Raw genomic sequence first — 13,282 nt, 5'->3', positions numbered from 1 at the left:
CACAGCCTTATCTGGCAGGGGAGAGTTTAGCCCAACAAGGCATCTCTCCCCTACTCTACCTCCCTCATTCAAACTGGCCGCCACTTTCTGGGGGAAAAAAAAAAAAAAACATCTAGTCTTACAACAGAACATAACTGTTTAGGGGGGTTTGTTTGCTGGATCTGCTAGTGTGTTTTGTCCTAGTTGATGATAGTGTTGTTTGTGGTAGCATAGGCAAGATAAAAGGAGAAAATAGTTGTGGTGTGAGGAGCAGTGATGGCTGGCATTAGGGGAGTGACTCTGGGGCACCAGTGATCACTGTCTAGCCTCCTGGAGGTGTTGTGGGACCAACTAGACGAAACACTGGTGAAAGGAGGTTCCCACCTGATGACCTCAAAGACATGTTAGTTATCACTGCTCATTAGTCTGTATAGCTAAATTAATAGTTATCATCGGACTTAGGATGTTAAGCTTAGAGAGCTATTCACTGAGTCTGGTCCATTTTCTGTTGCACAAGTTTCTTGTGTTTACCTTAAATTCAAAACTAGCCTAGCTAGTGACTGCTGTGAATATGACAGCTGACAACAAGAGGTAGACCATGTGACAGCTTGGATAGACAGCTGACAGGAGGCAAAGACCCCAAGGGTGCTGCCATGGGCTAGCAATCCATGGTAGCAGTGGCGAGGCCTAGCATCTTTGTCACAGCCAGCATAAGCTACAGTGAACATAAGGAAAATACCCCAAAGGGTTAGCGAGAGCAGGGGTGGAAGATGACTCACAGGCAGACTATATGGAAACAGACATGACTGAGTTGGATATGTGACTCAGTGAAGGATAGGGGCAAGGACCTATTCTCCAGGACTAGAGCTGGGCAGAATGGTTCTCAGGGTGACGTAAGCGTAGCTGGAGAGAATAAAAATGTTAGGCTAGAGGGAAATAAGCTCTAGATTTGTCCTTGTGGCTGGCAGAAAGTAATGTCAGTTAGAGCCCTTAGAATGCATCAGGGAAGAAAGAGATGTGTTGCAAAGGAAAGGCGGTGTGGCCGCATCGATCGATACTTTTTAAGAAGTCAATCGAATAAGTCGGATGAAGTCCAGCAACAAGTAGAAAACCACAGTTCGAAGGATATCAATAACACAGCGAAAGAGGGGGAAGAGGACACTACAAGAGGGAATGCAGCTGATATTGAGGTGAACAGAACAGTCAGAGAAATATGGAGCAGAAAATTAGACTTAACTGGCCAAGGGCAAATAGCAAGAAAGAATGGGAGTCAGTCAATAGAGATTTGTAAGTCATTTTAAGCAGACTAGGAGGAAATGCAAGCAATAGATTAGAGAAGATGGGAGATATGATTTACTCCTATGGTGCAGAAAGATTTGGGGTGAAAGAAAGAAAGAGGGTTGAAAGAGCACAGTTAGTTACGTGTAGACGGCAAAGGGAAATGGATAAATTAGTTAAGGAAAGAAGACAAATAAGAAAGCAGTGGCAAAGGGCAACAGAGGAAGAGGGGGGGGGGAATTAATGTGTTGCAAGAAGATTTGAGAGGCAGGCTAGCAGTAATTAGAAGGGTTGAATATCTTAGGAAAAAGAGAGAAGAATGAATATGTAAGGACAGCGTTTTACAGGGACCCTTTCAAGTTTGTTAAATGATTGTTTAACCAGGTAAAGGGAGGGCAGCTTAAGGCAACAAAGTTAGAAGTGGAAAAGTATCTAAGAAACACGTATTCAGATTTTGAGCAGAATAGAGTAATAGGCCTTCCACCTGACATGCCACCATTAGGAAAGATAGATCATGAGATGGATGTTAGACCACCCAGGTGGAAGGAGGTTGAGGAGGTAGTCAGGCGTGCAAAGGCTTCTTCGGCCCCAGGGCCAAATGGAGTCCCCTACCGGGTTTATAAAAGCGCACCTGATATTCTAAAGTTTTTGTGGAGGCAATTAAGAATAGTTTGGGAGAAACAGGTTATTCCCAGAGCATGGCATAGGGCAGGAGGTGTTTTTATTCCAAAGGAGAAGGAATCCTCAGACCTGAGTCAGTTTCGAATGATCTCTCTTAAATGTAGAGGGGAAGATCTTTAGCGTAGTCGCATGGAGATTAGCTAGTTATTTAGAAAGGAATGGCTTAGACACTGCAGTACAGAAAGCAGGAATACCAGGTTCTGCAGAGTGTTTAGAGCACACTAGCATGATTTGACATCAAATTCGGGCAGCCAAGACAGAGAAGAGAGACTTGCACGTCATATTTTTGGATTTAGCAAATGCGTTTGGTTCAGTGCCACTAATCATACCGATTATGACTTAAAATTGATCGATTTCTGTGTTTCCTCACCATGCCTCTCAGCGCTATGCCCGAAGTGTTAGGTTTCAGCAATCAAACCAAGGGCTACTTCCCTCACGGGTTCAGCTCCAAGGAGCGCTTAAAGTACAACGGACCCTGGCCGCCTGAGCGTGATTATGGCGTAGAAAGCATGACGGCGCAGCAGCGGGAAGAGTTCCACGATTGGTACAATAACGCCAGTCGCGGTGTCTAACTTTGAGAGTGAAGCTCGGTACTATTGTAAAAAGGACGTGGATAGTCTCGCCAAAGGCTGTGTCCGGTTCAGGAACCAGTTTGTAAACGACACAGGCGTGGACCCTTTCAGCTGCATAACCATCGCATCGGCCTGCATGAAGGTCTCTCACTAATTTCCTGCCTCCTAAAACCCTAGCCATACCCTCACCCGATGACTACAGAAGACAGTGTAAAACATACTCCAACGCATCCAGTGGTTAGAGTGGGTAACGCGCAGCCAAAACATCTTTATCCAGCATGCCTTAAAACAGGGGAGAAAAACCGATCGGCCCTTACTCTGCAGACGGCTATGCCGAAATCAACAGTGAAAAGTACGTTTGGGAGTGTCTGGGGTGCTTTTACCACGGCTGTCCGACATGTTTTTAACCTCACGAAACCTGTCCTCTGACCGGGACCCCCTTCGAGGAGCTTCATGCGGCCACCATGGAGAAATTACAGAAGCTAAAGTGTGTTTACAGTCGTCATGAGAGAACACGAGTGGACGGAGATGAAACAAATCCGACCCCGGGGTGAAAAAGTTTCTCAAGGACTTTGAGGCTCCTGAACCTCTCTGCCCTAGTCACGCTCTTTACGGAGGCAGGACGAGCGCTGTGAGACTGAGGTACACGGCGGCGCCTAACAAAACCGTGCGATACGTGGACGTCAGTTCTTAGTACCCGTACGTCAACTGTAGCTTTTCTTACCCGCTAGGTCACCCTACCATCATCCACAAAGACTTTGACGAATCTCAAAACTACTACAGGTTCATCAAGGCCGTCGTCTATTTTCTGCGCAGGCTCTTTTTCCCCCGTTCTACCTTACAGAACCTCTCAGGGTAAATTGGTATTCACCCTCTGCTGTACCTGCGTCGAAATCAACAATCAGCAGGGTCCTTGCAGAGACGACAGGGGGCCAGAGCAATGACGGGGGTCTGGGTGACCGTCGAATTTAACAAGGCTCTCTAGCTGGGGTACAGAGTCGCCAATATCACCGAAGTGTGGCACTTTGACAAAAATGGAGACACTACGTCTGTCAAGTACATGCATACCTTTCTGAAAAGTAAGCAGGAAGCTTCGGGCTACCTGTCCGAGGCATCCCATCAGTGGTCAATCAGGGCATTCAGCTAGACACCGACAAATCAAGGCCTCGTCAGCGATTGTGAAGAATTTTTCCGCTTTCTGTTTTCCGGACAGTACAAAGTTAACTACTTTACCTTTCTCAATGACAAAACCGCCATGATTCAGTGGAACTACAACAAGCATTGCGTCGTGCCCCCTGGCAGAGCCAATAACTTATTCATCGCCACGTTCACTACCGCCTATGCCCGCCTCAAGCTGTACGGTTATATAGAAAGGTTGGGAGAGAACAAATACAAGTCCAGTTGCCTTCGATTTAATTTGAGAAAGAGATAACAATGACCTGGACGAATGAGAACTTTCACAGACAGATTGCTGAGAAATTTGGGTTGGATACCCTAAAAGGCAGTGCGAGAACATGAAAGGCTGGCTCGAAAAATCGCAGACCACAGAAACCACATACGGTTTAGCCTGAGGTGCAGGCAAAATAGGCTCATACCAACTAGCCTACAGTTGCGCTCCACAGTAAAAGGACACAGAGCCAATAAGATTCTAGACAAAGCTCAGAATCACCACCTTAATGAGAGAGTAAGGCAGGTCCTTTTCACCATAGAAAGGCTCAAGGAAAAAGCTGACCACTTTTTCCAAAACTTGAAAACACTCCTACCAGTTGCGTTGTTTAAAAAGATTGTTGACTTCACCACGAGAGCCCAACTAGCCCAACACAACAAGGGCAAAGAAAGGCAAAGAAAGAAATTCTGCAATCTCCAACACAAGACAATTAACTCAGGTAACAAAGCAGGAAACACAAAAAAGGAACAGGAGGCAAACCAACACACAAAAACCTCCATCTCTATCTTTAGGACACCATTCCATGCCTATATGGACTCCCCAAGGTCCATAAGGAAGGGGCACCACTCCGACCCATTGTAAGCAGCACCAATTCAGTAACCTACAATGTCGCTAAGCTTGTAGCCAACATCTTAGCCCCCCTGTTTGGGAACACACCACATCATGTTCGAAACTCATTAGACTTTGTAAATAAAAATCAAAAGGCTTGAAAATGGCACAAGATGAAACCATGGTGTCATACAATGCGACCTCCTTATTCACCTGTATTCCAACCATGGAGGCAGTGGAAACTGTGAGGAATCACTTGAAACAAGATCACACACTACATGACGGAACAAACTTCAAACCAGACCAGATTTGCCAGTTACTGGATTTATGCCTCACAACCACATATTTCCAGTTTAACGGCAACTTCTACAGACAAAAGCACGGCTGTGCTATGGGCTCACCTGTGTCCCCCATTGTGGCCAATCTATACATGGAAATGGTAGAGCGAAAGGCCCTCAACTCCTTCAAGGGAACTCCACCAATCCACTGGTTTAGGTATGTGGATGACACATGGGTAAAGAATAAATCACAAGATCTACAAGCCTTTACCCAACACATCAACTCAGTGGACAAGAACATCAATTTCACAAGAGAGGATGTCAAAGACAACCACCTCCCTCCTTTCCTTGACTGTGATGTCCACCTTGCTGAGGACAGGAGCCTCCACATTGGGGTATACAGGAAGCCCACACACACAGACCAATACCTAGTCTTTGACTCACATCATCCACTGGAGCACAAAATAGGTGTTATCAGAACCCTGCAACATAGGGCTGACAACATACCAACCTCCACTCGGGCCCAAGCAGAAGAACAAACATCTAAAAAGGGAGCTCTGAAAACTTGTGGCTATCTGAGTTGGACTTTTGGCAAAACAACAACACGCTCCAGAAAGAATACCAACACGGAGGATGCTGAGAAAATGAAAGATAAACGCAGAAACATCGTCATTCCATACGTGTCTGGGGTCTCAGAGAAACTCAGGAGGATTTTTAACAAACATCAAATCCCTGTATGTTTCAAACCCAGTAACACGCTCAGGCAGAAACTGGTACATCCCAAAGACAAAACACCACACAATCAAAAAAGCAACCTGATATATGCGGTCAAATGCAGTGAGGAATGCAATGACCTATATATCGGGGTAACAAAAATAACCGTTAAACGTATGGCCCAACACAGAAGGGCAAACTCTTCAGGCCCTGTCTCAGCTGTCTACTCCCACCTAAAGGAAAAGGCACACTCCTTTGAAGACAGCAATGTCAAAATCTTGGACAGGGAGGACAGATGGTTTGAAAGGGGAGTCAAGGAAGCCATCTATGTAAAAGTGGAGAGGCCGTCGCTAAACAGGGGAGGGGGTCTGCGACACTATCTATCCCCCATCTACAATGTCGCCCTTTCATCGGTACCCAGGAGAGTCAACAACATAACCTCAGACGACTCAACGATCGTCATCCACCAGGGGCTCACCTGACCCTAACAACTGTCGTTCACACGGGATAACAACAGGGTCATCTGACCCTAACGACGGTCGTCCACATGAGACCACAACAATGGTCAGGTGAAACCACCCACAAGGGTTTAAATACCTGGGTCCTACTCCACTTTCTTGGTCAGACTAGTGTGGACTAGAGAGACCAATACATAACTGATGAAGCCGCTTGGATAAGAGGCGAAACGTCTTCCACAGACAAATACAAGTCCAGTTGCCTTCGATTTAATTTGAGAGAGATAACAATGAACTGGACAAATGAGAACTTTCACAGACACGTTGGGAGAGAAAGTTCTCTATACGGACAGCTTGATCTACATGGTGAAAGACGGAGAGTCCCCCTTGGAATTGGGTAATTATCTGTGGGATTTGACGGACGAGCTGGGGGGTGATAGCATCCAAGAATTTGTGGCCGCTGGTCCCAAGAGTTACGGGTACCAAACCAGAAACGGTAAGAAAGTAGTGCTGCGTGTCAAGGGTATCACGTAGACCCGGGAAAGCTACGAGTAGGTCAACTTTGACTGTATCAGGGAGGTAGTGGAGGGTTACCTGAAAGACTCGCAAGAGGGCGTGATCGAGACTCCTCAGCGCAACATCAGAAGAGATAAAAAGAGCTTTTCGCTGAAGGATTAAACATTTCTGAAAAAGTTTATAGTGGTGTATGACAAAAGACGTCTCTTTAATGACGGGACAACTTTGCCATTCGGCTATTAGTTTGAATGAGTAGGAAAGGAGAGGGAAAAATGTCACACCTCACTTAACTGTTATGGTTGTGGGACCCAGCGGTTGTGGGAAAACTTATTTTGTAAAAAGTGTACTGGAAAACCTCAATGATGTCATGGATGCTGTACCAGAAAACATTGTGTGGATTTCTACTTCATTTCAACCTATGTACACTAAACTGCAAGAGAAATAAAAAGATTGAATTTGTTGAAGGGCTACCTGACTCTTTTGAAGAATTCAACCTGTTTCCTCCCGATCAAAATCATTTTTCAAGCCTCTGACCACCCTGAAGTGGTCAGAATTTTCACGCAGTACAGACATCATAGAAAAATGAGCGTTATGATAATGACCCAGAATGTATTTCACTGAGGCAAACAGTCATACCACTAGTCTGAACAGCATTATCTGGTGATGTTTCAAAACCCTCAGGACAAATTACAGGTAAATATATTGGCTCATCAAATCTTCCCCCTCCCAAACAGACTTTTGAGGCTCAACCCAGTCAGAGAAGTGCTGTTTGGCGGGCGTACAAATGCGTTGAACTTACAGCATGAGGTCACAAATGAAGAAAAGATTCATTATTTTGACTTCACCAGTTTGTACCCCACTGTTCAGGCGAAAAAAAGACTATCCAGTTGGCCACCCCCAGGTTATCTTTTGCAATTTAGATTTCAATAGTAATTACTTGGGCTTGTAAAGTGCACTGTGCTCCCACCAAGAGGCCTGATTTTTGTCTTGACTACTTCAGCAAGCCAAGCCTTCTAAATTGAATCTCACACACACGTGTATAAGTAATTTTGTCGTTTTCTCTTCGCCAAATTCAACTTTTGTCTGGAAGATTTTGAAAGTTTTGTGTCGTTTGGCCAACACCAATTCCTTCCAACTTATCTGGCAGGGTAAATTAAATACTAGCGCTTATTCCGCCGTCAACCTCCGGCTACACACCTTACCAGGACTGGCTAACCAGATCTCGAGAGTGCCTACGGAAGAAAGTCTACTGGCAGACTGCGCCGACAATGACCCACCAAGACATCGGCAGAGCCCGTCACCCTAGGCAACGTCCGTCATCTCTGAGAGAACCCACTTGGAGCGTGGCGTCCCCTAACTCCAGGGCTCCAGCCAAGATCTCAACAGCGCGCCGCAACTCAAAGTAGGAAACACCATCCTTTGCTCCAAACTGGGTTGATGTCGGAATAGTACTAGTCCCGACTTAATAATTTACTACCGTTAAGAATAAATGCTATACACAGCCAAATTCATTCTCTTTCACCATTGCCCAAATTACTGATAGTCCAGCTGGTAGATATAGGTATTGTTAGTCATAGATTCATGTTCATTATCATTGTACTCCTCCTGTGTTTAGTTAGTCAATAATTATTATCAACGTGACCCAGTCGTTGCCCTGTGCTTCTTTGAAGTGAAGATCGGGGATCCCTGTTATCGAGAAATCACAACTTTGGATGTGAGATTGATCAAAATATCCTTATTATAATCAAATTGTCCTCCCTGAGGACTGGTGCCCCATTCTTTAACGAGAGCAAATTTCAAATTGTGGTATTCACGCATCAATGGTCGGATAACAGACCTTGGATGGGCAGTAATAAGTGGCTGAGTTCTAAGAATCAGCACTGGTATGTATATAGTCATGTTTCCTTGTTTATGGTTAATGAACCAACAGCGTATTAACACATCCCTATTCAACTCCTCATCCATCTTACGGGGTTATTTGACCAATTATGGAGTGCAAGCTATCCATAGCTATTCTTTCTAAATATATAAAACCTATCTCCAAAAGGTTCCTGCTTCAGATTTGAGGTGACATCATGCACGGAGAACTGTATTGATTCCTTTCTCCTTGGCCAAGCTTCAATAAATATCCTCAGCATAAGATCCCAGACTCCAGCGCTCTTTCAGCACCCACCATAAGAATTTCCTTAAAAAGTAATATTTGGCCAGACCCTAGGATATTGGAGCATGATAACCCCCACCTCATATGGCTCGTTCAGAACGATCAGCTTAGCTAATTTTGTCAACGCCATATCTTATTGTTTGGATATACCTGTACTGAGGCATTACTTGGCAATGTGACATAAAAAGCGTTCTCCATTGTTCTGACACAGGTATGAAACGCTTCAAAAGTGATCGCATGAGCAGGCTGCATACACCTTTATTGCACGTCTGTTGAAGCGCTCCACTACACTCCCCTTTGTCTTGTTTGATGTTGAAAAATGCATACTGTTGGGACTCATCATTCGTTTCTTTGCTCCACTGGACAACGGAACTCACACTCCAGTTCCTCACCCTTCACCTGGGGACGACCCTTCCCCCCACGGACCTTACTGGCCAGCCAGTGTGTGACATGTGACCCCCAAGGGTGTCACCAAACAACCAGTCCTCTGGCCCTCTTCTCTCTCTCTTCTCGGCTTGCTCTGGAGAGCAGCTCCTGCTCTCGGCTTTTCAAAAGGGCAACAAGGCCCCAGCCCAGGTCAGCCCTGCTACCTTAGAAACCAGCTCTCTCTCGCCGGCCTGCTCACAACAGCCTGAAAACACTCTTCTCCTCAACAGCAGCAACCTGCTTCGGATTAACTGAGTGAACCAAATTCTATTCAGAATCAGCAGCTACAACACAAGGCTAGCTGATTTTCCAAGGAACAAGAGTCATAGCAGAGTTAGCAGGGAACTGCTAACTCTGTGAGGAGAACAAAGGAGATAACAGCAAGCAACACAGCCAGACAGGACTTTACTCCACCAGGAAGACTCCCAACTCACTGGACTTTACACCAACACTGGAAAGGACCTCTTTGTTTGTTCCAAGGACTTGGTAACATTAACTGACTGGGCCTAACCGTTCCCAGCAAAGCATAGGTAAGCAGCAGAAGTCTTAACTTTGTTAATGTACTTGTTGATTGATGTCTGGTTGTTGTAATGTTTGCTTAGGTTGTGGTCAGTCATACAGTTAATCAGGTACTCGTATGTTCACACAGTCGTACGTCTCAGTTCTAGAACCTGCATGAAGCTAACCACCTCCCTCTAACCTGGTACCTTTAGATTACATGAGCTAGGCTAACAAAGAAACTCACACCTTCCCTTCAAACACACACCAGGTGGTCTCAGCGGCCATTTTGAGTAGTTTCTTTGTTTACCACCATCTTGTGTAGTCTTTATTCAGGTCATGTGGTCACAGTGATCACTTTGAATCAGCCATCTTGCCTTTGTCTGTGTCCACACACACACTAGATTAGACATTGTGTTTTACTCTGCTCCATTGTAAATAAATGTCTTTAAGTAACTACTGGTGTGTTTAATGTTGCACAAGCGTGAATATTGCCAACCTCTACTTTGTAGAATTCCAATCCTTCAACTTTAACTTACTGTTGGTAATAAATTGAGACTAAAACCATATTGGCTATTTTGCCTATTAATTTAGGCTGGTGCCCCGAGGACTTTAATTTTAAAGTTATTATTTACTATTAATATTTTCTTAATTTATGATAGCCAATAAATCGATAGACAACTGAAATCCAACATATTTGGTGTCCAGCTCATGAGGTAGAGCTCAGACCCAACAATACATTTATGCTGATCCATTAGTTGTTGAAATTGTTTATTATAAAACTGTGCCTGTCGTCAGTGTATGTAATAAGAATTTTGAATAAGGTCAGGTTGCCTGCAGAGTACCACAAGGTGCAATGGTTGTAGTCTGTTGTCATGGATAGGTCAATTCACAACTGGTGCAGAAGAGCCTCGATATAGAGTTAAAGGTCACTTCAAGATTTGAGGTTAGTCTGAAAATAGATTAACACACCCCTCCTCCCTTAGTTGCTCCAGCAGCATTTGCATTAGTGTAATCAGGTGGAAAAGCTTCATTAAGAGGGAAGATAATATTTAGTTTAACACATTTCATTGACCAATCATATCCAGCTGTATAGAATCAAGTAGAATCAGTAATGCTTTAGTAGATAGTGATCCAATGTTCAGGAAACCAAATTTTAGGCCAGAGTTGTCAGTAGAAGGCTGAGCAGTAAAGCTGGTAGATGAGGTATTACTACCTCCTGAGCCACAGCCAGCCATATAGGTGAACTGGTATCCTTTAATAACATCATTTTGAATTCATGAGTTCATTTAACATGTCTTTCATTCCAGTCTCACAAATCTGAAGTTACTTTTGAAGATTTGGACAGTTTTTATGGCCTCCATCAATTAGCAAACTGTTTACAGAGAAGAGCAACATTTCAGACCTTCCTCAGGACAAACAGCACACAACTGACTCACTTCTCTTTATAGTCCAACTCACCTGTCACAGGTGTGGTTCCCAATTAGCAATTAGCAAGTGAGGCACCTGAAGCGCTTCCTGTTTCTTCCATATATGGTCACTACAGAGCTCTTAGAAAGAAGAAATCGAAAATTGTTTCTTTGAACACTGTCTTTTGATTTGCATTTATAAATAAAACACAAGTCCTGATGATGAACTTGATTTATGCACTAAAAGGAGAAAGATAAATAAAATACAGCAGAAGCTCAAATCAACAACAAAAATAAAAGCAGAGGTCAATGAGTAGATAAAGAAATTGAAACTACAAAAACACCTTCAGATAAGAAGAGACTTTCAAGATGATTCTGACTTTTACATTTTGGGGGTCTGTGCTGAAAAAGCCTGGTCATCCTTGATAACATTTACTTTTCAAGAAACAATTCACACCATAAATTTCATGACCTCAGAGAAGTCAATTTGTGGATCTGAAACACTGCTCAATTTAAGACTGAGTTCGTCTGTCACCTTCCGTGTTAGTTCACAAACTTCCTCAGTTACTATAATATACAATATGGTTGGTTTGGTTTTATTCCATCATAAGAAGCTAACACTTCCCCACCCTTGTCTGAACACACACAACACAAACACAAAACCCCACAGGTAACAAAAATGAAATATGATTCCACAGAGCAAAAAGAGACTATAGAATGGAGACTATTCAACTAAATGAAATTACATAAAAAACTAAACTGTAAAAGCCATGAAAGACAAACTAGTGATGATTTTAAATAAATGTTTAGGTGATTCAGGTAAGCACACAGAGTAGACTCTCTTTATTTTGTCATCTTTATCCAAAAATGACATTGATATGAGTGAAAGCTTCATCTCAGGTGTTTTCTTTAGCAGTAACTTGTAGAACTTGTTGTTTCTATGTTTTTGTTTTAATACATGATATGGATTTATAGTGTGTGTTTTCTAACTCTGTTTGACAGTGAGGTGGATCACGAGATGGCTCTGATTACTTCAAAGTGAAGGCAGGTGGAGCTACAGGTGACACAGATGACAGCCTGATTACTGAGGGATGTGATCATCCAATAGGAAGCTTTGTATGTGTTTAGCAAGTCTGTATATAAAGTGGTTTGTGGCATCACTTCAGTTTGAGCTGATGTAGGTGTAATGCGGGACTTTAGTTTAGGTTCATGCTGGGTGACTAAAGGAGACACTATAGAGTCATGTTTCTGTGTCATCTTCCTCTTTCACTTTGTTCTAAGTTTTCAAACACAAATCTTTAGTTGCTGCTTCATTGATACACTGAACAAACAAAGAACAAGCGTCAGAGTTCAACATGCTGCTGAGTTCTAGGAATTTTCTCCAGTGGGGAGAAACTTAAAATGATTTATGACTAGAGCTGTTTGTTTTGTTTTTTTTTTTTTTTTTTTTTTTTTTTTTTAAAAACACCTCACTTTGGAAGCTACTGATTATCATACTGAGTTGCAACAAATTAAAACACCTGTTCCAGATTGGCCCGATCACTTAGCTCAACCCTTGAGTTCCTTGAGTTTTTTTATTTTTTTACTTTTTTTATTTTTTTTATTTTAATATGGTGCATGTGACTTCTGCATTATTTGAAGTCTGTTTAATAAAATTCCTGCACTTTTTTGATGTCACTTTTTTAAAGCCCTGTATCAGACCACTTTTATAACCTGACATGCTTGAACAGTGAAATGTATCTGAGTCAAGATTCATCTTCAGAAAAAGATGAGTTAACATCAATGGGACACAAACTGATTCTGACAATCTACTGGTGTCAGGGGCCATAATGGAAGCATGTACTGATAACTGTCACTTGCTGTGCAACAAGTGGAAGGTTCCTTTCACATCTGCATCGAGGTCATATACATTTTTTTTTTTTTTTTTTTTTTTTTTATAACTTTAGGATAAAACATGCAACAATTTAGACTATTAAGATAAAAAGAAGTGAAGTGGATAATACACTACATATTCCCCCTTCGAGGCTCAAGAAGCCTCAACAACAATAAAACCCTCATGATTAAAATAATGAAAATAAAAGATCCTCCCAGTTATTCAGCCTGTGCATATTCTCATTTGTCCAGGTCATAGTTTCCTAAAGGAGTTTATAAATCGAAAAAAACAACTGGACTTGATTTTTTTTGTCTGGGAAGACGTTTCACCTCTCATCCAAGAGGCTTCATCAGTTCATGTACGCATCTGACCAGGCTAGGACTGGTCCAACTTTCTGGTGTGGAGACCCAAGTATTTAACCTCTTGTGGGCGTTCACAAGGCTGAT

General features: G+C 43.0%; 1 pseudogene; it reads left to right on the top strand.

Moving 5' to 3' along the window:
- Positions 1–2,309: 2,309 nt before the first annotated feature.
- LOC130177686 (uncharacterized) lies at positions 2,310–5,980 on the top strand (annotated as a pseudogene).
- The last annotated feature ends 7,302 nt before the right edge of the window (positions 5,981–13,282 follow it).

Source organism: Seriola aureovittata, chromosome 11, assembly GCF_021018895.1.
Source record: "Seriola aureovittata isolate HTS-2021-v1 ecotype China chromosome 11, ASM2101889v1, whole genome shotgun sequence".
In the NCBI taxonomy this organism is placed as follows: domain Eukaryota; kingdom Metazoa; phylum Chordata; class Actinopteri; order Carangiformes; family Carangidae; genus Seriola; species Seriola aureovittata.
Note: the sequence above shows the minus strand (reverse complement) of the source record. Positions and strands in the feature narration are given on the sequence as shown.